We start from the raw sequence: 27669 nt of genomic DNA on the forward strand, positions 1-27669 counted from the left end.
GACAAAACATGAATAATAGTAACAGTACTAAGAATAATAGGGTATATGACCACCCTACTTCCAGAACAACAAGGGTGTAAGATTAACAGACCAGTGTACACCCGCGAACCAAAGTTTCGGTACCCCCCACGATGGAAGGAAGTGGAAGTCAGGGTTAGAGAGAGGGCAAGCGAACGGACAACCGTGAGTGGTACTTTGGAACTGAGCTACGAGGCGAATAGTGAGAAGCCTAATGACACTGGATTCGAAACATTTCCATGCAATTCACCTGCAAAACATTATGCGTTCGTAACATACATACTGTAACATATAACATAGACTACTGTGTTATCATGGTGTCCTGTGATACTGACCCATCTGTTTCGGATCCTCATCACACAAATAAAGCACCGAGCCAGTTGTATATAAGTTGCAACTTATCATTATAACTGCGGTCATAATTTTTGTGAATGTTATCCCTGGATTGTCTATAGCTATAATAAAGAATGATTGTGAATTTAATGTTGATTTTCACAGTAGTTGTGCGGATGGTTATAAATGTGGCAATTATTTTATGTGGACGACTAAACCACATTGTGATGGACAGCGGAGAGCATTCGCCAATAATTTACTATAACCAGATGAAATTAGATGTAAACAACACAAAATATTATGAGACAACGAAGACACAGCTGTGGTATCCTGCTCCGCCTTGTTATCAAGGCCTTAACTGTGGTTTCACCTCATACGTGCATTATTTTCCTTCAGTCTCTGCATCTTTTATTACTCTTACTTCCCGGTATCCTCTTACTGCGAGTCATCATATTCCTTGGAGGGTTTCTTGTCGTCCGATCCTATAACCCCTACTGTATTACATTATTCCTCGCATCATCACTCCCAGACAAACAACGTTAGCACAAGACTGCTGAATTTGTTAATACCATTATTGCCACTGCCACTATTACTGTAATCCCCCGTTTCCTATTGTGTCTAATTTCCCTCACAGTACTACTACTGCTGCTCCTATTACTACTCCACTATAAATCTGTATAATGATAAATATGATTGTTCTTATGTCTGTGTATCTGTTAATCATAATTATTGTCCCTGTCCCACCGTCGACAACTCGTCACTGACCCGGCACCGCTACTCCAGTTCCCACCCACAATGGATTCTACTCCTCCCCCACTCCGACACCACATTACCCTTCACCTCATCCTTGGGCTAGAAGGCCTGTTGTTCACCCTTTACCTGTGAATTCGTATACGTGGCATGCATTAATGATAAAAAAGAAGGCATTTAAGAGCTAAACGGTAATCGGCCTCTAAAATATTCTGTTTGCCAAGTCCAAACTTTAGGCCATATATTGATACCAAGAAGGTTTTATGTTGATAGCTCAAGCCGTTCATGAGATGTAATAGGAACACACACACACACACACAGATGCAGTTAAAAACATGATCGCTCCGCCTTCTAAAGGTAGGCGATAATAATGTAATAATAACAACATGTCACAAATCAATCCGCGACATTTCCCTTTTGTGAGAAGCCACGAACTATTAGTGGAAAACTCACTGCGTATCGCTCAGCTAACCGTTTCTCCCTCCATTTCGGGGTACACTTTTCAAAACATTCGTCACTGTTTTCAAAAGTGACCGATTTAATGCACGTCACTAAGTGCTGTACTGAGCGATACTATTGTTTTCTTTATTGTTCGCCCCTGCTTGCACTTGACCGTTAAAAATGCGGCCTAGTGCTCCGCTTTTGTTCCCACGACTTACTCAGTCTAGTGTTTGCTGTGACGGAGAGAGGTCCTGTGCCAGCAGTGTGAGAGGTCAGCTAGTACCCAAACTCCACTTACAGTTTCTCCAAGCTCCCACCTTCAGTTCTCCAGCTTTGGGTGATACATAGCATTCATCGACTGGTATTTCCTTTTTGTATAATCCTAGTTTTAAGAGTTTAGTTAAGGTGTTTTTTCCTAGGCGTATTTAGCTCGTGTGTGAGTGAGTGAGTGCGTCTCATTGATTTGATTTGAAACGTAACGTTAAATTTATTTATTTTTGTAATTAATAAATTTAACAGTTCTTTTTCTTGAGCTTAATGTAAGTAAACTCTTGTTTCATTTCTCCATAATTAAGCTTATTTTCCATATAGCTCCTAGCTTGCATAAACGTTTGCTTTCATAACTGGTACTTAGACCAGTCTTGTTGTATTAACTTAAAATCCGTTGTGCCAGGAGTTAATGCATCAGCAAGAACCTGGTGTTATTATTATTAGTATTAGTTATTTATTGTCAGGGGTGAAGTAACTTTCTGCAGAGGCTAACAGTACAGTAATTCAGCAATTGTGAGTAATTAGTCTAATTAGTCTCTGCTGTGTACTGTTGAGAAAGTTTATAAATTCTCGATCTTAGAGAATCGTAGCAAGTCAGCGTAAAGTAATCGTTGCTTGATGTAGCAAGACAATCATTGTCTCTGCTCTTCAATATTATTGAATATTATTATCAATTTAAATAATATTTAACCATTTATATTTTAAAAATACCGTGATATTATAAAAACCCCGTGACAATTGGCGACCTCATTCCAGGATATTAACTCCTAGCTCTAAAACTATTCACGAGATAGTGCTCACTCATTCATATTTAAATATTTATAATTAAAGTTTATAGCCACAAGTTTACTGGTGTTTACCGTAAATTTAGCAAGTGAATTTTTGCTTTATTAATCAATAGAGTACTTAACTCTAGTTTATTTTTGGTAACGCCAGACGATTTTATTCGCTCCTGGGAAGTCGCCGTACCCATTGTGTTTATTATTGAGTCTTCCCAGTCATTTACATTTTTGATTTATTCTTTCCCAGTTAACTAGATAAGACTGGTCACCACTAGCTTGTGTCTGTACTCTTTACTTGTGTCATTAGCATTCGTTTGCGAAGCAGTCAGTGCTCAGTTTCGGGTTGCTTAATAAATTGGCGCCATGGCTACTACTGTATTTTTACAGGAAGCCAAAGATATGGGTCTTTCGGACCCAACCGAAATTAAAGAGTATATACTCTCACGGCATAATCAGGAGCAGCAGCGCGAGAATGATGCCCGTGAAGAGCGTAAGATTCAGCGCGAATATGAGCGAGAACAGCGTGCATATGAACAAGAGCAGCGTGAGAAAGAGCGCGAATACGAGCGTGAACAACATGAACGCGAGCGGGAACAACGGGAATACGAGCGAGAACAGCGTGAGGAACGAGAGAGAGAACGAGAACACGAACGTGCCGAGCGAGAAGCACGCGAAAAACATGAACTTGAAGTGCTGAAGCTCAAGCGAGATTCCTTGGCTTCAGACACGTCTGGTGCAGTTGGTCCAAGCTCCACGAGCGTTCTCCCTGCACATGTCCTGGCGACCCCACGCATCAGGCTTCCTTCATACAAGGAAAGCGAGCGAATCGAGCCGTACATAGCTCGTTTTGAGGACATGGCAGACATGTATCAACTGGATGAGGCAGCTAAGCGGCTTCAGTTTCTTAGCCTATTTGAGGGCCCTGCCCTCGATATTCTCCACAGAATTCGTGGAGACAATCTCACATATGAGATGATGAAAGCTGCACTCATTAAGGCGTATGGTCTCACAGTAGACGACGCCAAAGTTCAGTTCATGCGAGCTCGTCTCCAAGACAAGGAGACAGCTGTTCAGTTCCTTGATCGTCTCACAGCTTACTTAAATGAGTGGATGGAGAAAGATGAAACTCCTTCCACACGTGAGGGGATAATTGACCTTATGCTGCGTACACAGCTAGAGAGGTCGTGGCCTGCTGAGCTCATAGCACAGCTTAAGATCTGCCAGGTGAAAGATGCCAGCCAAATGGCAGAGAAGGCTGATGCATTCTTTACTGCATACGGGTATCAAGCTCGTAAGCAAAACACCTGGAGCAGAAAAGATACTGCCAAGTCTGGGAAGCCGTCTCAGACTGAATCCCAGCACCAAGGCCGTTCTCAGAGTAATGGGCAAGGTCCAAAACCGCAGTGGAAGGACCAGGGGCAAAACACTCAGAAACCTGAGTGGAAGCAGTACAACAAGCACCCCAACCAGCAGCAGTTCCCCAAGCAGCAGCAGCAGCAGCAGCAATACAAGGACAAGCCACGTAACCCTCAGTCAGGTCAATTAGTGTATCGGAGGCAGGAGGCAAATGCAGCCTTCATTCCACAAGTACCCGGTGGTGCCATCTCTACCAGTACAGGTACTTCCCAACAGTTCACAAGTCCCCCTCCGACCATGAACTCTCCTCAGACACCTAGTTCCCAGGGCGCCATGTTTGCTGCATCGGTTGTTCCGCAGTCTCATGAATGACTGGCTGCTACCTCCTCAGACCCTTCCACCAACAACACTGCCTTTCTTGTTCAGCCAGGGTCTGTAGGAGGTGTTTCTGTAAATGTCCTGAGGGACAATGGTTCCTCAGGCTGCTCTGTTAAGCAGAGTTTAGTTCGGCCTGATGAGTATACAGGTCGACAGATCCAAGTTAGACTTATTGATGGATCAGTGAGATTGTTCCCTGAGGCATGTATCCAGGTGGCATCTCCATTTTATACTGGTACGACACTTGCAGTTGTCATGCCAGAACCTCTATTTGACCTCATATTAGGCAACATCGCTGGCATCAAAAATAGTTGTGCCGTAGATGTTGCTACTCAGACTTCGGCTGCTGCGATAACACGAGCCATGGCCAAGGCTCCAAATCGCGTCACTCCGTTGACCGTCGCAACGCCGCAAGATCTGATTCGTAGTCAAGATGTTGTTCAAGAGCAACAGACTGACTCGACACTTGCCTCAGTGCGCAAGAAGCTGGAGGGTAAAGTGATCAAGTATTCACGGGGAGGACAAGCCAGGTTCCTTCGTAAGCGAGGACGGCTGTACCGTGAGTCACAGACACCCCAGGGTGAGGTTCGACTGCAGTTTGTCGTTCCTGCAAAGTATCGCCGAGCAGTGTTTGAATTAGGTCACTGTTCAGCGATGGGAGGTCACATGGGTCAAAAGAAGACCTCTGACCGCATCCATGCTGACTTTTTCTGGCCAGGAATGGGACGGGAAATAACGAGGCTCGTACGTTCCTGTGATGTGTGTCAGCGTACCACTGACCGGGGACGTGTCCGTCCTGCGCCATTGAAGCCAATGCCCATAATCTCTGAACCGTTCGAGAGAGTAGCAGTTGACATAGTTGGGCCAATCTCTCCTAGGGCTAGTGATGGATCAAAGTATATCCTCACTATAGTTGATTTCAGCACACGGTGGCCTGAAGCCGTGGCCCTTAAGAATATAGAGGCCGTCACTGTTGCTGAGGCATTAATTGAAGTGTTCTGCCGTGTAGGTATCCCTAAGGAGGTCTTAAGCGACCGGGGTTTGCAGTTCACTTCGGCAATGATGAACGAAACGTTCAGGTTGCTGTCCATCCGAGGCTTACGAACTACGCCGTATCATCCCATGTGTAACGGGTTGTGTGAGAGGTTCAATGGAACTCTCAAGAAGATGTTGAGGCGCATGACCGCCGAACAGCCAAAGGAATGGCCGCGGTTCATTGCTCCTCTTCTATTTGCTTATCGAGAAGCCCCACAGCATTCATTGAAATTCTCACCCTTTGAACTGGTGTATGGGAGGTCGGTCCGGGGCCCACTTCAAGTCCTTCATGAGTTATGGGATGATGAAGAACCCGACCCTGAAGTCAAGACCACCTACACCTACGTCCTTGATTTGGCTGACCGCCTCCAGTCGACGTGCGAGTTAGCTAAGGAAGAACTGATCAAGGCGCGTGAAGTTCAAAAGGCTTATTACGATAAGAAGGCAAAGCTTCGGAAGTTTAGTCCAGGCGATAAATGCTTGGTATTACTCCCCACTGCCCAGAACAAGTTGTTGGCGCAGTGGAAGGGTCCATTCGATGTAGTAGAGCGCATTTCAGACCTCAACTACATAATACAGATGGGGAATCTTCGTAAAAGGTTCCACATTAACATGTTGAAGGCTTATCATGAGTCAGACCCCGAGGAGACTGGCCTACGAGTAACTGATGATAGTGACCAGCCACTGGAAGAAACTGGGGCAGCTGCGGTGATCCCAGCTGATGACCATGATGACGAGCCCTTAACCGCTCAGTCCCATCAGGAAGAGACTGTCGGAGATGTTTTACTTAACCCTGACTTAGCAGTAGGGGACCAGAATGCCTTATGGTCACTGCTCTGTCAGTATGCTGATGTCTTCTCAGACCAACCTAGACTTGCAAAGGTTGCGTGTCATAAAATTGAGTTGACCAGCAATGCTCCTATAAAGGTTAAGCCATATCCGATTCCCATGCGACTACAGGGTGCAGTAGATAATGAAATTGCTGACATGGAGACTGCAGGCATTATCGAAAAGTCCTCATCTCCTTACTGTAGTCCGATGGTAGTAGTCCGCAAGAAAGATGGTGGAGTCAGGATTTGTGGCGACTATAGAAGGCTCAATGCAATCACCAAAGTGGATGCTGAGCCAATGGGTGACCATATTGCCATCTTCTCCAAGCTGGCAGGGTCACGATATTTCACGAAGCTCGACCTAGCGAAGGGATTCTTCCAGATTCCCCTTCATCCTGAGAGTCGTCAGTTCACTGCCTTTGCTACTCCTAGGGGGTTGTACCAGTATAAAGTCCTCCCATTTGGACTTACCAATTCCCCAGCAGTATTCAATCGTGCCATGAGACAAGTGCTCCATGGTATTGTAGGAGTAGAGATGTTCGTTGACGATGTCCTCGTTCATTCCGCCACATTGGAGGAGCACCTCAGACTCTTGGAAATTGTCTTCAGTAGACTCCAGAGTTTCAACATGACTGTGAAGCCTAGCAAATGCAAGATTGCTCACAGTGAGGTGGAGTTCCTCGGTCATATTGTTGGCAACAACCATTGCAGGTGTCAGGGTGACAAGATCAGGAAGGTTTGAGAAGCCCCGAGACCCGTGACCAAGAAACAGGTTAGGGCATTTCTTGGCCTAGTGGGATATTATAGGAGTTTTATCCCCAACTTTGCTCTCATTGCCCAACCGTTGTACGAAGTGCTACGGAAATATGCTCCAAACACCATTGAATGGGGAGAAGCGCAAGAGAGATCCTTTGCCACCCTCAAGAATATGTTGTGCAAGGAGCCCATTTTGCAGTTGCCTGATTCCAGCAAACCTTTCATACTGCGCACTGATGCTTCACAAGATGGAGTAGGTGCCGTATTGATGCAGGAATCGGAAGGTGGAATCTTCCCAGTGGCATACCACAGCCGTAGGCTAAAACCCGCCGAGAGGAATTACAGTACTGTTGAGAAGGAACTCTTGGCTGTGGTTGATGGTGTTAAAAAATATTATTATTATTTATTTGGAGCATCATTTGTTCTGGAAACTGACCATATGCCACTCACTAGTCTTAGCACGACCAAGACGGCTAATGCAAGATTGACACGCTGGACACTGTATTTACAGCAGTTTAACCTTGTTGTGAGATACATCAAGGGAAGTGATAACGTAGGTGCAGACCTGATGTCTCGCCTACTAACTGCTGACTAACATGGGCCGTTGTTGTATGCTGGGTTCCGTGATAGGCATCCTCAGAGATTTGAGTAATCCAAGGACTAGCCTGGTTCCCAGTCAAAAGTGTAGACCTGACGTCTCACTTGTTGGCCCCACAGGACACAGTATGTCCAGGGCCTGTACATACACGTGTACTGTAGGTTAAGGGGGAAGTTCGAGAGAGAACTCCGCAGAGGCGACTTGAGGCTATGGAAGACCCAAGTTTGCACAAGGATTCTCAGCTTCCCGATACTAATATAAGTACTGTAGGTTAAGGGGGAAGTTCGAGAGAGAACTCCGCAGAGGCGACTTGAGGCTATGGAAGACCCAAGTTTGCACAAGGATTCTCAACTTCCCGATACTAATATGAGTACTGTAGGTTAAGGGGGAAGTTCGAGAGAGAACTCCGCAGAGGCGACTTGAGGCTATGGAAGACCCAAGTTTGCACAAGGATTCTCAGCTTCCCGGTACTAATATAAGTATTGTACTGTAGGTTAAGGGGGAAGTTCGAGAGAGAACTCCGCAGAGGCGACTTGAGGCTATGGAAGACCCAAGTTTGCACAAGGATTCTCAGCTTCCCGATACTAATATAAGTACTGTAGGTTAAGGGGGAAGTTCGAGAGAGAACTCCGCAGAGGCGACTTGAGGCTATGGAAGACCCAAGTTTGCACAAGGATTCTCAGCTCCCCGATACTAATATAAGTATTGTAGGTTAAGGGGGAAGTGAGAACTCCGCAGAGGCGACTTGAGGCAATGGAAGACCCAAGTTTGCACAAGGATTCTCAGCTCTCCGATACTAATATAAGTACTGTAGGTTAAGGCACTTCCTCCTATTTTCTATTTTAGTGTGATGGGCAAATAATATTTCACCAGGATAGGCATCCTCTGTCGGAAATTTAGGAATAAAGGTTGAGGACCCGTGTGCAGTTCGAGGCTATGGAAGACCCGAGTTTGCACAAGGATTCTCAACTTGCCAACACTAATCGTGTGCTAAAATTAATGGCGACCTCGAGTGTACTTTTCGTAGCATGTACTGATTGCTAGGCAGAGAGAGTAATTGTAATGTAATAAGAATTTTGTCTCATTGACACTTTTGATGCTCCACCTTAATTGGTTTTGCAGGTTCAGCAATGGGTGTAGCAGTTTTGCTGTGCGGACCAGCTGATCGTCTGCCGCACGCTGCCGCCTCTTCTTCTCTGCCTTCGTCGTCGCCATATTATTATTGTGTCATTTTACACATAGGTACAGTTACACTACAACTGTCACACCTACACCGTGTATTACATACACCACGCTACACAACAATTAGTTGTCAGTGTAAATGTAGCGAATTTTCGCTCAGTTTGACCTGAGTACAGGATTTTCACCGTCGTCATGGAGTTTTTCCCTCAAGCTTGCTTCTAATAACGTAAATACGAGGTTTTTTCGCTCACTGGCGACTGCAACTTTCTCCTGTAGCAGGATAGCACACACACCACAGTGTGAATCTTGTGCGAATGACTTAGGATGTGTACATATATATATATATCCACAAATTTTTTCCCATAAGGAAAAAATTTAACTTTGTAAGGGCGTAATGTCACGAATCAATCCGCGACATTTCCCTTTTGTGAGAAGCCACGAACTATTAGTGGAAAACTCACTGCGTATCGCTCAGCTAACCGTTTCTCCCTCCATTTCGGGGTACACTTTTCAAAACATTCGTCACTGTTTTCAAAACTGACCGATTTAATGCACGTCACTAAGTGCTGTACTGAGCGATACTATTGTTTTCTTTATTGTTCGCCCCTGCTTGCACTTGACCGTTAAAAATGCGGCCTAGTGCTCCGCTTTTGTTCCCACGACTTACTCAGTCTAGTGTTTGCTGTGACGGAGAGAGGTCCTGTGCCAGCAGTGTGAGAAGTCAGCTAGTACCCAAACTCCACTTACAGTTTCTCCAAGCTCCCACCTTCAGTTCTCCAGCTTTGGGTGATACATAGCATTCATCGACTGGTATTTCCTTTTTGTATAATCCTAGTTTTAAGAGTTTAGTTAAGGTGTTTTTTCCTAGGCGTAAGTATTTAGCTCGTGTGTGAGTGAGTGAGTGCGTCTCATTGATTTGATTTGAAACGTAACGTTAAATTTATTTATTTTTGTAATTAATAAATTTAACAGTTCTTTTTCTTGAGCTTAATGTAAGTAAACTCTTGTTTCATTTCTCCATAATTAAGCTTATTTTCCATATAGCTCCTAGCTTGCATAAACGTTTGCTTTCATAACTGGTACTTAGACCAGTCTTGTTGTATTAACTTAAAATCCGTTGTGCCAGGAGTTAATGCATCAGCAAGAACCTGGTGTTATTATTATTAGTATTAGTTATTTATTGTCAGGGGTGAAGTAACTTTCTGCAGAGGCTAACAGTACAGTAATTCAGCAATTGTGAGTAATTAGTCTCTGCTGTGTACTGTTGAGAAAGTTTATAAATTCTCGATCTTAGAGAATCGTAGCAAGTCAGCGTAAAGTAATCGTTGCTTGATGTAGCAAGACAATCATTGTCTCTGCTCTTCAATATTATTGAATATTATTATCAATTTAAATAATATTTAACCATTTATATTTTAAAAATACCGTGATATTATAAAAACCCCGTGACACAACAACATCGTAGATGTGTACTGTAGTGTTCCTAACATTACACTTAATAACTGCAGACCCAAACGTGCTTATATTACGGAGCACTGATATACGAGTATTAACCACAAAACCGACCACAGACCGTTCTTATCATTACCACTGCACCTTCCCTATAGCACTTCACCATGGTAATACAACCCACTGTAGTCCTCTGTGAGATCGCTACACGTGTTTGGGAAAAATAACAGTGCACAACATGCCTACAAACCACTAAAATAAGCATATGATGTTTCACTGACATCCATCAAATAGCCTAGGAGAAGTTAGTGGACAAACAAACAAACGACTGGACACAGACAGACAGAAGCAGAATGTCTCGCATCGGTATGTAACGACCTGACAAAACTCTTGTGATCCTGCATTGCAGGTGTAATCACAGTAATAATAATAATGATAATAATAATAATAATTAATCATGTTATTAGGCACGATACTGAGAAGGACACACACTGGAATAGCATGTATCGACGCAATGCAGAATCTGTTTGCCATGACAGAAGGTTGGGTTGCGGTCAAACATTAATTTAGTATTACTATAACGCTACCATTACAACATATTATGGCACTGGTTGGTTTTATATGTCACAGCTGTTTTCACTTGTTTTATCAGGGAGATTATGGTGTTTGTCCTCCTCTGTATCATGGATATTAACATGTGATTACTACTACTACTACTACTACTATTATTATTACCACTACTACTACTACTGCTACTGCTATTACTACGATTATTATTATTATTATAACTATGATGACACCTACAAAGCAGGATCGTAATAGTTTTGTCAGGTTGTCATATACCGATGCGAGACATTCGGCCTCAGTCTATGTCCAGCCGTGTGTTTGTCCACTAACTTCTAGGCAATTTACTGGATGTCAGTGAAACGTCACAGGTGTATTTTAATGGGTTGTAGGCATGTTGTGCGCTGTTATTTTTCCCAAACATGTGTAGTGATCCCACAAAGGACTTCAATGGGTTGTATTACTATGGTGAAGTGCTACAGGTAAGGTCCAGTGGCAATGATAGGAACGGTCTGTGGTCGGTTCTGTGGTTAATATATCAGAGCTCCGTAATATAGGCAAGTTTGGGTCTGCGACATTTATAATTATGTAATGTTCGGAATACTGCAGATGTATGTTGTTGCTGTCAATTTTATAATTATTCTTATTAATGCATGCCACGTATATTCACCGGTAAAAGGTGAACAACAGGCCTGGTGGCCCAAGAAGGAGGTGAGGGGTAAAATGGTTCGGAGTGAGGGAGGAATAGAGCTCATGGCTGGTGGGAGAGAGGGCCCGGAGGGGGGTGGGGTGGGGTGCAACTGGGGTAGCGGTGCGGGGTAAGTGACGAGTTGTCGACGATGGGACAGGGACAATATGATTAATAGATACACAGACATAAGGACAATCATATGTATTATTATACAGATTTATAGTGGAGTAGTAATAGGAGTAGCAGTAGTAGTACTGTGAGGGGAATTGCAGTAGACACAATGGGGAAAGGGGGAATAGTAGTGGCAGTGGCAATAATGGTATTAACAAATTCAGCAGTCTTGTGCTAACGTTGTTTGTCTGGGAGTGATGATGCGAGGAATAATGTAATACAGTAGGGGTTATAGGACCGGACGACAAGAAACCCTCCAAGGATTATGACGACTCGCAGTAAGAGGATACCGGGAAGTAAGAGTAATAAAAGAGGCAGCGACTGAAGGGAAATAATGCACGTATAGGTGAAGCCACAGTTAAGGCCTTGATAACAAGGCGGAGCAGGATACCACAGCTGTGTCTTCGTTGTCTCATAATATTTTGTGTTGTTTACATCTAATTTCATCTGGTTATAGTAAATTATTGGCGAATGCTCTCCGCTGTCCATCACAATGTGGTTTAGTCGTCCACATAAAATAATTGCCACATTTATAACCATCCGCACAACTACTGTGAAAATCAACATTAAATTCACAATCATTTTTTATTATAGCTATAGACAATCCAGGGATAACATTCACAAAAATTATGACCGCAGTTTTAATAAGTTGCAACTTATATACAACTGGCTCGGTGCTTTATTTGTGTGATGAGGATCTGAAACAGATGGGTCAGTATCACAGGACACCATGATAACACAGTAGTCTATGTTATATGTTACAGTATGTATGTTACGAACGCATAATGTTTTGCAGGTGAATTGCATGGAAATGTTTCGAATCCAGTGTCATTAGGCTTCTCACTATTCGCCTCGTAGCTCAGTTCCAAAGTACCACTCACGGTTGTCCGTTCGCTTGCCCTCTCTCTAACCCTGACTTCCACTTTCTTCCATCGAAGGGGGTACCGAAACTTTGGTTCGCGGGTGTACATCCTTTGGTGGCATTAAAAGTGTTCTTACAGTCCAAAAAGTCAAATAAATCTTCATAGAGCCATTGCACTTATTTTCTTGTATAATAAAAAAAAAACATTTTTAGAGTTGGGATAATTCTATTGCTTTATTCCAACTACTGCCAGCTGGTTTAAGTCTGGGAAGCCTAACTTAATACTGTCACCATTAACAGTCAGGACAACTCTAGCACTTCACTGTAGCTAACACACAGTATTTCTCATCTGACTGATTTACAGACGGCTCAGTGTAACCCCTTCGTACACGATGACGTGTTAGTCATCATTAGGGTCTGGCTGCGTAAATATGCACTGATGTTCTAGGCGTTATTAAAGCAGAAAACCTTTACCAGAAAATAAGTTTTTAGCTGATCTGCATCATTTTAGGAGGCATCGTAGCTTGCCCGGCACTTGTCAAAAGTAATGAGTAAGTAACTATGGGTCCCGATACCAGCGAGAGCGCAGATGGGTTTTTCAGTACCGAATTAGCTGAGAGTGGGGAAGGTACTGTTCAGTTTTGTCCTTTTAAATTTCCACTCTTACCCCTGTCCCTGCCGTGCAACATATTTCACTATACAGTAGAACCTCGGTCCTCAAACACAATCCGTTCTGGAAGGCTGTTCCAGGACCGAATTGGTCGAGGACCGAACTAATTTTCCCCTTAAGAAATAATTTAAATCATTTTAATCCGTTCCAAGACCCCAGATGCTTACCTATTTAAGTTTCAGCACTGGTACCAGTGCTTTCCTTTACGAGGTAACTGTATATTTCTCTTGCCTTTTCACAAATTATATACCGTATTTCGTGGCATGTAAGACACACTTTTTTGTCTCAAAGTTACCTTAAAATATCCCCATGCGTCCTGCACGCTAGACTAAGGCAGGTTAGTATGGCTCCATTGAGAAGAAACTCTTATAAAGATGATCATCTCACTGCTTAGCAACCACAGGTGTTTTCTACAGTATGCAGATTTGATTTGATTTTAAAAAATAATATACACTAGTGTGTATATGCAGCAGATTTAAGAAACACATAAAACTTTCGCGGGTTTGTTTACAGCTCAACTGGCTAACATCGTGAAGATATTTAGCGGTTTAGCAATTTAACAGTTTAGCATCCGCACTATTCCAGCAAGCTAACGTACATGATCACTAGTGAACTGTCTGCTAACCTTCTGAAAGGCAATCATGACCACTTTGCCTGCCATCCATTCACTAACTAGCAAAGCAATCATACTGGAGAGATGCTGGCTAGTGAAACTGCTAAGTCATCAAAACAGACTTTCGTCACGTATGGAAATTCAGTAACCCTAATTAGGTCAGTTACTTTTGTGACATTTTGTGAGTGTATATATGCAGCAGATATTAAAACATGCAAGTTCAAGAACACAAAGCATTCACGGGATTGTTTTCAGCTCAACTGGCCAATACCGTCAAGGGGTTTAGCGGTTTAGCAACTTAGCAGTTTAGTGTCTAGCGTACACCCTACTCTAGCAAGCTAACGTGCTCACTGGTGAACTGTCTGCTAACCTTCTGAAAGGCAATCATGACCACTTTGCCTGCCATCCATTCACTAACTAGCAAAGCAATCATACTGGAGAGATGCTGGCTAGTGAAACTGCCGAGTCATCAAAACAGACTTTCGTCACGTATGGAAATTCAGTAACCCTAATTAGGTCAGTTACTTTTGTGACATTTTGTGAGTGTATATATGCAGCAGATATTAAAACATGCAAGTTCAAGAACACAAAGCATTCACGGGATTGTTTTCAGCTCAACTGGCCAATACCGTCAAGGGGTTTAGCGGTTTAGCAACTTAGCAGTTTAGTGTCTAGCGTACACCCTACTCTAGCAAGCTAACGTGCTCACTGGTGAACTGTCTGCTAACCTTCTGAAAGGCAATCATAACCACTTTGCCTGCCATCCACTTACTAACTAGCAAAGCAGTCATACTGGAGAGATGCTGGCAAGCGAACCTGACAAGTCATCAGAATTGATTTTTGTCGTATATGGAAATTCAATCACCCTCATATGGTTGGCTTCTCTTAGTGACATTTGTTTCATGCCTGACAAGAGTATCATAGAAGTGAACAGTCTTATTATACCAATAGCGAAAAACAAGAAAAACAGTTGTAACGTTAAACAGTACTGCCTGAAGTTACAGCTTCACTTTTTCAGCCAAGTGAAGTACTTTAGCAATGTCTATGGAACTCAGGGCACACCCAATTACAGTATTTTGTTATGAAAATAGGATAAAATTCACTGAGTAGCATAACTGATGCAATATCTGAAATAGCAGTGCCTGACGGGCATACATATCAGCGTCCGCCATTTCTGCTGTATTCTTAGCAGACGAAGCGATCAGAATGATTGACAACGTTCACTCTCTGCATCTCTGCTGCCTAAGCAAAGCTCTCATGATCGGCAATGGGGATCATTTAGGCCGTAACGTCCAAATTTGTTAGGTTAGGTTAGGTTAGGTTGTAAAATCGTTTGCCATTTTGGACGTTACGGTCGAAACAACCAGAATCCTAAGGTGTAGGTGAGAGTTTGGTGTGGGTGTAGTTAAGGAAGTAGAAGTGGGAAGAGTCAGGCTAGGGAACTGATAATTCGCTTATTATAATCCCTTCAGCCCAGCAATGTATTTTATAAGGTAGTTTATTCATGCTCGCCATATGATTTTATTAAGTTCAGAAAACATGTACTGAGGAGGTTAATGTGGGCTGTATCAAATGCCCCCAAGTCTGAATATCGCCTGTCTCAGTTAAAACGATTGCCAAGTTAAAGTCGTATGAAGTGTGGTATAAGCAATTCAGTGGATGGTACTGAGGACCATTTACTGTATGAGAGAGACAGTGAAACAGTGATGATGACCGTGGTGATCACTTCCAGTGATGGTTCAGGACTTGGGGGAAGTAGTGATGAATTCTCAGGATTTGAAGACGAGTGAAATTTTCACCATGTCAGTAATATGAAGTGAATATAGGTTTTAGGTGATCATGACAGATGCAACCATGGAAAATTTAGGATCAATGGTGCTGTACACCTTTAGTCTTGCACTGACGATGTTTGGATGAATAAATTGTTTGAGATGTTTCATGTCCTTAAGTGATGATATTTATATTGAACAACCAAATACATTTTGATGTTTTTGGCATATAATAAAGCCACTGGGTACTCCAAAACGGACTGATGTAAATGTGTCAGAGGCGAGCGAATGTTGCATGTGGTGTGTACATGTGTGCGTGTGTACCATAGCGCCTAGGAGGCAGCAGTGTTAAGACCAAAAATGGATGTTTTCACAGTACTCGAATGTTTTGAGATGGATGTCTGTTTTTAGCAAATTCTGGTAAGAGAAATATGCATTTTTAATTGTTGATGCTGGAAGGAAAACAGCTGACAGTAAGGGAGTGATACTGGGAGAAGAGAGTAGAGACAGTTGTCTAGCGCTTGGGATGCAGCAGTGTTGCTAAGAGATAGTTTCACCATTCTCGACATGTTTTGAGATGAATGTCTGTTTTTAGTAAATTGTGATCAGTGAAGAACGTATTTTTAACTGCTGATGCTGCAAGGGAAACATCGCTGACAGTGAGGAAGTGATACTGAGAGGAAGGGGTAGAGACTGCTGTCTAGCGACTGGGAGGCAGCAGTGTTACTAAGGTGTAACAATGGATGTTTTCACCATAGTCAGTATGTTTTGAAATGAATGTTTATAGTAAATTATGATCAGTGAAGCATGCATTTTTAATTGTTGATGCTGCAAGGCAAACATAGCTGACAGTGAAGGAGTGATACTGAGAGAAGAGAGTAAAAACAGCTGTCTATCCTGTTCCCAAGCAGCCTTGCTATATTGAACTTTGGTTGTAAAACATTGTAATTTGTGTATTTACAAGTTTCATTCATTCATTCATTGCCAGACGCCATGTATCCCAGACGGGGTGGCCAAGGGCTTAGAGTTAATTGTTTTACGCGGAGGGGCACTAATCCTCCACCAACCTCACTTGACACGTAAGGATGCCAACAGCATCTGGTGTTCCCAGGCGGTCACCCATCCAAGTACTAACCAGACCCAACGTTATTTACAAGTGCTACCTTTTTATATTATTTGTGAAGGTAATTACAGGTTAGTTAGAGTGCATGATTAATGATGGTAGTCGTCTGATATTGTACTTGAGTCAAGGCAATGTGAGGAAATTCCGTAACAGGTGTGGAATATGACGGGGTTTTAGGATAAATGAACTGATGTGAACATTCATTGTATTTTATGTTTTCGTCAGTGAATGAAAGAATAGAGTTTATTGACTTCATTTCTGGTTTTAAATTCATAAAATATTAAAAACAGTGTTTATATCAGTTTACTGATACATATTTATCATCAAAGTTGAGATGGCCTCGTGGTTTGAAGTCACGTTTTGTTAAGACGGGGTTTTGTTTTCTCATTTCCTGTATCATTCTTTGTACATAAAAGAAGAAACTAAAGGATGATGAGCAGTACTGAATAGATTCTGAAAGGTGAGTGTGTATCTAAGTGATAGTGGCTCATATCAGTCACGTTTTATCAAGAAGGGGCATTGTTTTCTTTTCCTGTACCATTCTTTGTATATAAAAAAAAGAAACCAAAGGCTGATGATCAGTAATGAATAGATTCTGAAAGGTGAGTGTGTATCTGTGTGGTAATGGCTCTTATCAAGAAACCTTACTGCAGTCTTGGTTGGGGCAAACTTCTTTTTCACAGAACTGCCCTGCCAGAATTAGGGTGCGTCTTTCACAATGCTGCGTCTTACATGCCGCGAAATACGGTACTCACTAACACTGTCTCCTGCTAACTGTTTCTCATTGATGAAGATAAGCAATAATTTTTCCACTTCTTCAATTATTTTCGGCACTACTTTCCTCTTTTCACTGCCAGTAGCCATACTGGATGAACTTGCTTTCTTTGGAGCCATTATTAGGGGCTAATACTGCACTGAATCAAGAAAAATGTGAAGCACAGCAGGACGACCACGTTGACAAACAACAAAGGTTGACGCGTGACTGTTGGTCGGCCAGCTTCCCTTCGTTTGGCTACGTTCAGGTTGGTCGAGGTCCGATATTTTGGTCGACCTCTGGAGCAAAAATTTCTTGAATTTTTTGGTCGAGGTCCGATTTGTTCGACATGTGAGACGTTCGAGGACCGAGGTTCCACTGTACCAATAATGCTTACGTATAGTTTTTGGGCACTGTTGTGATTAGATTTGGTGTTTCCAATAGGATATTTGGTGTGTGAAGCATTCCTGGTCATTATCAGCCGCCGGCCCAACGAAGATTGTGCTACCGTTTCTAATGAACTACACTGCCTCTACCTTGCACCAAATTTGAGTATTCAACTATAAAAAGAGACAGTGAATCATGTGAACATAGTGTGCATATCTAGTGTACAAGGAATTGGTGAAATAAGTGCAGTAGCTTACAGGAAGGCAGGAAACCGCCCTACTGCCATGACATGGCATGGGCACACCGTACTTTTTTGCATTTTTCTCAAAAACTATGGGGCGTTGGAGAACTATTGTTGTCTTCAAATGAAAGCCAATGGAATTCTGCACAGGATGATAAAACATAACACTGCCAAAGTTTTTTGTTAGAGCTGCTGGAAATGGGTTTTACTTTTTCGCTTATTACTCGTACACCATACCTCATATCAAAATACAACCTTCCCCATTCGAAAGCTAATAAAATTCTCTTTCCAATGATCACATAACATGTTGAGACTGATTGGTAAGCATTCAATTTATGATGTTGGGAAGTGAGATGTATGTTATCAAATGTTTATTCATACGGCCCTAACACAATTTTTTTTTTTTCCTTGTCGTGTGGAACAAACATTGACGAATAGGAATATGTGGGTTCTGTGGCAAAATAAATAGGTTTGGGTGGTGAAAATATGCCGAGAATACACTTTTTTAGAGCGCGCGGTGGGCAGGGGAGAAAAGCCAATGTGTTGTGGAACACAAAAACTTGTTTAACCTATCTGTGCGCAAAGGGGTTAATATAGTCACCATTAAACTCTTCATGAGGCGATACAGTTCCAGTACTTTATTCCTGCTAATGCTAAACAACTATAGTCATGAGTCACAGAACCCCAAGTATTAACTTGTTAACTCCTGTTCAAAGGTGTCTTTATGCTTTCTGCCAACATTTTTCCATCTTATCAATGATATCTTTAGGCTTTCAATGTTGATATAACCACACAGATCCACTGCCTGGTATTACAAGCATTCCTAAATTCCCTCCCTATCCCTAAAAACCAAGATGGTGGACTGTTGGAGAAGGGCTACCTCAGCTTGCAGTCCACTGGGTTTAGGTTTCAGATGAACCTCAGGCTACAACTATTGCCCAACTCTATTATGCCCTTAAAAGAACCTCTAAGCATCTCTGTCCCTATTCATAACAACCCCTCCTATCACCACACATCACCTTATCTTTCACACTCATATCCATCATCTCTAAACCTATCCTCTTATCACTTTAACTTTGCCTCAAATTGCCATCTCACAACACCCACCTTCATACACTCAAATCTCAACATTTTCACTTTAACTTGGCCTAATACTGCCATCTCTCATTATTTTTTAAATACCAAACATTAACACTAATCCCAATAACAGCTAACTTGTCATCCCGTCCTCTACTAATAGGCTGTCCTCTCTCCAACTCACCCTATCCCTACACCACATCCTGTCTCCTCCCTCACATCCATCCTCCCTCTTCCCCTCCCCCCTTTCATACTTTTACAACCCATTCCTCCATCCAATTCTCCCTTCCCCGCTCATCCTCACCTGACTCACATACTCTCCTAGATAGTCTTTCCCACCTCTCCACATGGCAGAACCAACTCCGTTTCTCCTACTGCCATCTAGGAAATCCACAACAATAACAATATACTCCTTTACTTCCTAATGTCTCTGTTTGTCTGTGCCCCTGCACCTAACTCCACATGTTCTTTTCTGGCAACTCATTTCCACTACTGTAGCTACGTTACTTTCATCACAGGGAACTGGGCCAGTTCTGCAACTTTAATGCCATGTTCCGGTTACATGAATTTTAACGAGCCTTAGTTAGGGAGTCTCCATCGTTACTACTCGTATCATCTTTTCAATATGACCACATCAACTGAACTAAAAGGGGTGAGGTAGGAATCTTTTAAGGTTAAAGATGGTCAATGGTGTCTAAATGTCATGAGGTGGATCCATAAGCAAGAAAAGGAAAAAGCTCAAACATGCAATTACTATCAACAGCATGACCACTGAAATAGGCTACAAAACTATTCGTCCCCCAAGTACTGGCTCCACCTTACATGCCTAACCATCTATACTTCTTAGCTGAATAAAATATCCTTTCCATACCAAGATACCCACATCTCACACACCTAACCACCTGCACTCCTAAGCTCAATTGAATACCCTGCCCATACCAAGAAAAGCTCCACCTCACATGCCTAACAATGTCCACTCCTTAGCTGAACATAACGACCTGCCCACATCAAGAAATCCTGGCTATACCTCACACATCTAGCTGCACTCCTATGCTGAACTGAATCATCCGACAATACCAAAAAATATAGCAAAGGCTTTTCATATCCTAGTTAATATTTCTGTAAACCACTACATATCAGATTTCTTGCATACAGAAGGAATACCAACAGAAATGATTACCATGCCATGTCTGCCCTCAACTACAGCTGTTGTTTTTCTGGGGGGTGCCTAGTGGTCAAAGCTCTCCAAAGTGACAGCCTTGCATAGCTTCTATCTCCTACAAGTGACTGGAGGTTTTTGGATGTGGGAGCATTTTAAGGTGCCCAGTCAGCCACACCCCAGGGATTTTTACAGACCAGGTGCTTCACTGGCAAAGTCCAAGATGATGATTCGCTGAAGCTACCTATTGGTCTTCACCCACAAAGTCTTTCAAGCTAGCCAAAGCCCATATGGTCCTGCATCTCACCCACAAAGTCTTTCATGCTAGCCAAAGGCCATATGGTCCAGTATCTAACAGTTTTTATTTATTCCATCATGTAATGACATCAGAGGGTTGTCATCACCTACCTCTGTGTACTGACTTACATAACCTAGTTCTCTACACTTCCAAAGGGTTATATACTGGACCTAACTGTATATAAGATATACTGGACTGCAGTAGCCTAACACTATCCTCTACACCTCCATTGGGTAATACACTGTACCTAACTTTTCAACACTAGTCAGTGAGTCCTTGTTAAAAGTGAGGGATAAAATTGACAACACCAGAATTTATTTCATACAACTGGTTTTATAAACTGTGAGAAATTCAATAACCTTTACACAGCAATTATCAATGTAACTTGTAACCCCTTCACTATGATGATGTCTGAAATACTTTAACTTGGTGCTTTAGATGGATGCCTTTACATGGTGACACCAATACTTCCCAGGTGGCAGTTACCGATTTATAGCAGTCTCTCAACTTCTTTTCTATCCTTTGGGAAAGGATGACACTGCAGAAGGGCAACTTTAGACTGCAGTCCACTGGGTTCACAACCAGATGGACCACAGACAGCAGCAGCAGCAGCAGCAGCTACAACCAGACAATTTTACTCAGGCTTAGTAGAGAATTTCTTGATGCTGGAGTTACACAATTTCCAACCCTTGAGTGATTTGATAGCTAACATAATGGCAGCTTTAACACTGGTCCTATAAATATCATGTGTAGCTATGGAATGCCAGGATAAAATGAATGGTAACTTAAAGATAAATGTCTGGAAAGTAGTTTATGCTATTTCAAGCATACAAATATACACGTTTTAGAGATCAGAATGACAGCCAAAAGCAGCCTAACTGATCACAAGCTCATAGACAGAATGATGGTGATGTTTAGGCATGCCTTCACATGGCGGTTCCAATAAAACCAGACCTAGTTATAATGTTCGGCAACTCCTCCATCCCACAAAAGGAAGATGGCTGACTGCAAGAGAACGGCAACTTCAGGCAACACTCAAGTAAGTTCACAGCCATATGAGCCCTTGCCATATCATTAAAATTAAATAGGAGGGAAGAGAGAGACTGGAGCCACAAAAATAAGACATGCTTGGTAGTGTTGCTGATGTGAGGGTAGTGAGAGAATGATGTGAAGAATTATTTGATTATATGACTATTGGGATGAAAGGTGAGAGAGAGAGAGAGAGAGAGAGAGAGAGAGAGAGAGAGAGAGAGAGAGACAGTTTTGAGTGGAAGATAGGCTGTGCAAGATTTGAGAAACTTGGCAGTGGTAGATGCAATGCCAGTAAGGGGCAGTGGAGGAATGAGGGAGGAATGGAAAGCAAAATTATTTATAAAATTTCCCAAGTGTATAAAGAATGTTTGGTTAGGAATGCTATAGTTGTGTATAGTGTTGTGAGGGTAGTGGCTAGCAAGAAAGAAACAACTTAGTGGGATGTGGAAGCACAAAGAGCAATGGAGGAAAAGAGAAAGTGGTTTGATTGGATGAACGAGGTTGAAAGAGAAGTGGAGGAAAAGAGAAAGAAGTGGTTAGATTGGATGAAGGAGACTGAAAGAGAAGTGGAGGAAAAGAGAAAGTGATAATTTTTTTTTTTTTTTTTTAATGCGAGGAAGAAGGAACCAAAGGCCATGAGCCCGCAGTAACAGTTCCCTCCAAGAGAAAAACAAAATACAATAGAGAGCCAAATTCAAGATCCGATCATTTTGAGATGCCTGGACACACTGCGTTTGAAAGACTGGAGATCATAGGCAGCAGGAAATACAGACAGAGGGAGACAGTTCCAGAGCTGACCTGTTGCATAAATGAAAGACTGGGAGTAATGGTTAACTCTTGCATTAGAGAGTTGGACAGAAAAGGGATGAGAGTTTGCTGCTAGATGGGTGCTATGCGCCTGTCGTAGAGGTGGAGGAATGCAAGCAGACAGTTCAGAGGAGCAGTGACCATTAAAGTAGCGATAAAAAAGAGATAAAGATGCAACAGTGGGCGAAGAGACAGAGGTTGAAGGGAGTCAGTAAGAGGAGGAGAGTTAATGAGACGAAAAGCCTTTGACTCCACCCTATTGAGAAGAGCTGTATGTGGGGAGCCTCTCCACACATGAGAGTTGTACTCCACACAGGGGCGGATAAAACCCCTGTATAGAGTCAACAATTGTGAAGGGGTAAAGAAAGAACGGAGTCAGCTTAGCACACCCAATCTCTTGGATGCAGATTTTACAAGAGATGTAATATGATCTTTCCAAGATAAGTCCTGAGTAAATGAGACCCCAAGCATGTTCAAAGATGATGCAGGATTAAGCTGCATATTATTAAATATTAGTGGGTATACCTGTGGAAGATTTTGTCGGGTTGATAGGTGTAAGAACTGAGTCTTAGATGCATTAAAAACAACCATATTATTTTTACCCCAGTCAGAGATACGAGCCAAGTCAGACATTAGGTGTGCCATAGCCTCATCCCTTGTTTCTTGAAGTAACTGTTGAGATGGGCGTTGCGGGAACCGAATGGAAAGGTGAAGGGTGGAGTCATCAGCGTATGAGTGGATAGGGTTAGATGTACAGCTTAGAAGATCATTGATGAATAAAAGGAAGAGAGTTGGTGATAGGACAGAGCCCTGAGGAACACCACTGTTGATAGATCTAGGAGAAGAACGATGGCCGTCTACAACAGCGGCTATAGAATGACCAGAAAGGAAGCTAGCGATGAAGGCACAGATAGAAGGATAGAAACCGTAGGAGGGCAGTTTGGAAATTAAAGATTTATGCCAGACTCGATCAAAAGCCTTTGAGATGTCAAGTGCAATGGCAAAGCTTTCGCCAAAGTCCCGAAAGGAGGATGACCAGGAGTCTGAAAGGTAGGTGAGAAGATCGCCAGTGGAGCGTCCCTGACAGAACCCATACTGACGATCGGAAAGAAGGTTGTGATAGGAAAGATGCCTTAAAATTTTTCTATTGAGAATCGACTCAAAAACTTTTGAAATACAGGACGTTAAAGCAATTGGACGATAGTTGGAGGGTTGGGAGTGGTCACCCTTCTTTGGGACTGGCTGAATGAGAGCAAACTTCCAGCAAGAAGGAAAGGTACAAGTTGACAGACAAAGGCGAAAGAGTTTGCCTAGGCAGGGTGTAAGCACAGAAGCACAGTTCTTGAGAACAACAGGAGAGACCCCATCAGGCCCATATGCCTTGTTAGTTCTGAGGCCAGTGATGGCAGAAAATACATCAACTGAAGAAATTTTAATGTCAGCCATGAGGAAGTCAGAGGGGGGAAGTGATGGAGGAACAGCATCGGAATCATCTAAGGTTGAATTGGAGGAGAAAGTCTGTGCAAAGAGATCTGCTTTATCAGTAGAAGAAATAGCTACAGAACCATCAGAGTAGAAAAGAGGAATAGATTGAAACAGCAATGAGGGAAATGAGAAAGTGGCTAGATTGCATGAAAGAGATTGAAACAGCAGTGAAGGAAATGAGATAGTAGTTAGACTGGATGAATGAGATTGAAAAAGCAGAGAAGGAAATGAGGAAGTGGTTAGACTGCATGAATGAGGTTGAAAAAGCAAGAAGGAAAAAAAGCAAAAGTGGCTAGACTGGATGTAGTTCAAAATTCAAATGAAAGGAAGGGAGAAGGGGGTTCAAATGAAAAGATGGAAGAAATACATACTGTAGTAAGAAACATGGGAAGAGAGTAGTAAAGAGTAGAGGAAATGGTACATGATCTTGGAAGAATGATGAACGTAAACTCTAAAAATGGGAAAGTATTTTACAAAGAGAGTATTTTACAAAGAGGAAGAAAAATGTAGGAGTGAAATTAGACAAAATGTGTGAAAGTGTGAGGGATCAGAGTGGAAGAACATGAACAAACAGAAGTGAAGTAAGAAGCCGATGGAGAGAATGTTTTGACAGGTTTATGACTGGGATAGTGAGAAAACAGGTAATAAACATGATTGATTATGGTAATGCAGAAATAAGGAATGTGGTGATACAAAATGCAACACTGGCAGAGGTAAAGAATGCTGTGAAGACTGGGAAGGTAGCAGGCACTGATGAGGTGTATGCACAGATGATTAAATGTAGCGGAGTGTGTGGAATGAAATGCTTGTTGAAAACAGGCAATAAAGCTTGGATGACTGGAACTGTACGGGCAAGGGGAAAAAGACTATGACTGCCTTAGTACAAAAGGTGATCAAACGGGTGCAAAATATATTCTGTTATAAGTCTACAGTGTGGTGGGAAAGGTATATGGAAGAGTAATCACAGAAGGTAAGGACCGTATCGGAACGTCCGTTAAGTAACAAACAGGGTAGTTTGAGAGTTGTAAAGGATATATCAAATATTTGCACCGAGAAAATGGAGACAGTATGTGAAAGACTCCAAGGTATTTATGGCATTAAGGGATGTGAAAAAAGCATATAAGGTAAACATAAATGAACTGTGGAAGGTTTTACATATGTATGGTGTGGACTGAAAGCTGGCAAATCTTGTCAAGAATTTTATGATACTGAAGAATGTGTAAGGACTGGCAAATGTGTAAGTAAAAGACTGAAGCAGTGTTACAAAGGTGTGTTATGTCCCCATGGCTGTTCAAGTTTACAGTACTACTGACCTTCAACTTATGCAGTGTGTAGGTTAACCAAGTTCCCCACATTACCAAATATTGCAGTGGCCACTACTACAACTACCATCATAACCACCACTACATCTACCATTATTGCTACAACTACAAGCACTATCACTCTGGCCTGATTATTCAGTTAGTATCTATCCATTTGCATTGGCAGCACAGTGTATAGAGTGAATGGCCATGGTTTTGCACCGATTATCAATCCATTCACAGTGAACGGCTATGGTTTTCTGCCAATATCAGTCCACAGTGACAGCGCCGCGTATGTCATGAACGGGTATGATTTTCCGTGGTTATCAATCCATGTTCACGGTAACAGCACAGTGTGTGTGGTAAAGAGAAGTTTTCTGCCAAAATCATGTGTTTATAGAGTGAAAGCGCTATGTACATGGTGAATGGCCATAGTTTTCCTCCGATATCAATTTTTATTTCTGTTAACAGCGCTGCATATGTAATGAATGGGTCGCATTTGAACTGGGCGAACACACAAAAAAACTGTAAAACCGTAAATGGGATATGTTAGTGGACTTTGCATAAGCTGAGGGTCTACTGCACTGCATGGGGTTATGAGATAATTAATGTGAAGTGGCATCAGCATAAAAGCTGAGGATGTACTGTGTAGATGGGGCTGAGCGATAGAAAGATTGAAAAGAGTACAGGTAAGTGGAATCAGTGTATAATTCAGGTCTAAAGAATATGAGGCAGAAGATATAAATAAATATGAAAAGTCTGTATGGGGTTATAAAGTCTATAACTGGATTTGTGGAGAGAGGGATGGGAATGGAAAGGTGGAGTATTTTGAGTCAAATGTATGCACATGATGCTGTGGTGCTTAATAATGAACAGGAGGAGCAATGCTAACTGATTCGGTTTTGTGGATATTTTTGTTTTAAAAGTAAATGTATCAAAGTACAGTGATGGCTGCTGAGTGAGATGGTGACTCAGTGTGATGTGCTGATGAATGGAGAGACTAGAATTGGTGAGTTTACATACCTGAGTGTAGTAGCAGAAAAGAGGTAAATATGCAAAGGAAGTAGACTGTACAGTGGCAGAATCAAGGATAAGTGGCTGATGCAATGAAGGACTTGATACAAAACAGAAGTCTGAGTGTGGAGGTTATAAGTGGTTTGTATGAAGGTGTTTTTGTGCCCTAATTAGTGTGGCAGGTGAAGTGTGCAGAGTGGTCAAAATAAGATAAGCGATTTGTGAAAGGGATGGGGTAGGGAAGTCTTAATATTGCTGTAAAAATGAAAGAAAGCGCATACGATATGGTGAGATGGAGAGAATAAAGTAAATAAAGTGAGTAAGGTGTCAACTGAATAAATTACTGCAGCATTTGTGGTGTGTGGCATTAGGAGAGGCATGAGGGGGAGAAAGGAACTGTGTGGTGGAATGAGGGCAAACTGTGGCAGACAAGAAAGCAAACGGTGCCTGAACTGGAAGCAGAGTTACTGAAGATGTGGAGAGATGGAAGACACATCTTTATGTTGAGAAAGGGAGAGGTGAAATTAGTGAGAGTAAGAAAGAAGTGCATGAGGAAAACAGTTGTAGGATAGGAAAATGAGAGGTGAAGAGACTAGAGGGGATGGGGATGAGAAAGTTTACGCTGAGAAATTATAACAGAAGAGATGAGACTAATAGGTGCAAGTAAGAAAGGGAAAAGGGGTGTAAGAAATTATTTTGGAAGGAGAAGAAGATAGAAGGGCAGGATGATAAGGGAGGTAGCAGTAAGGCAAAAGATAAAAATGGTGAAATGTTCCAAGAGAAAAGAAAGCAGGCAGATGAAGAAAGCAATATCAAGAGCTTCTGAATATTGGTAATAAAAGCACTGCTTGGAGAATGGCAGTGAGAAGAAAGGTAAGAAGGATGGAAGGAATCAGCAAGAAAGAAGTGTGAGAAACAATAGAGAAAACTAATAAAGGAAAAGAACCAAGACTGATGGAGTGTGTGGCAAAATGCTGAAGTATGGGAGGGGAGAGTGTGATGGAATGGATAGGGAAGAAGGGCAGACCGACCTAGGAAGAAGGTTGAGTGCCAAAGGGAAAGTGAAGAGAGTGGGGGATATTCATCATCTGAATTCAATGGGGAAGATATGAGGCCAGTTATTTGTCAGCAGCAAGGAACAACTGAGGGCTTAAAAGAGAAGCACAAAGAGTGTTTTATAATGGATCAAATATTCACTCCAAGATGTAAAGCTGGAAAGTAGTCAGCGGAGATGAACGAAGAGGAATACTGTCTTCATGGATTTGTCAATATGACAGTAGAGAGGGAATATGACAGATGCAGAAAATTTATGAAGCATATGGCAATGAGACCAAAATGATGCAAGTGCATGTGGAAAATGAGCAAGGATGGGGTGAGAGGTACATGGATATTGATGGTTTCTCCATATATCATGCTTTCTCTTTGCTTTCTGAAACCAACCTTATCCTATCCTTGGGTAAGTAAAAGAGGTCA

The sequence above is a fragment of the Coenobita brevimanus genome, chromosome 41 (assembly GCF_032717465.1).
Source record: "Coenobita brevimanus isolate Jiangsu-jjx chromosome 41, ASM3271746v2, whole genome shotgun sequence".
In the NCBI taxonomy this organism is placed as follows: Eukaryota; Metazoa; Arthropoda; class Malacostraca; order Decapoda; family Coenobitidae; genus Coenobita; species Coenobita brevimanus.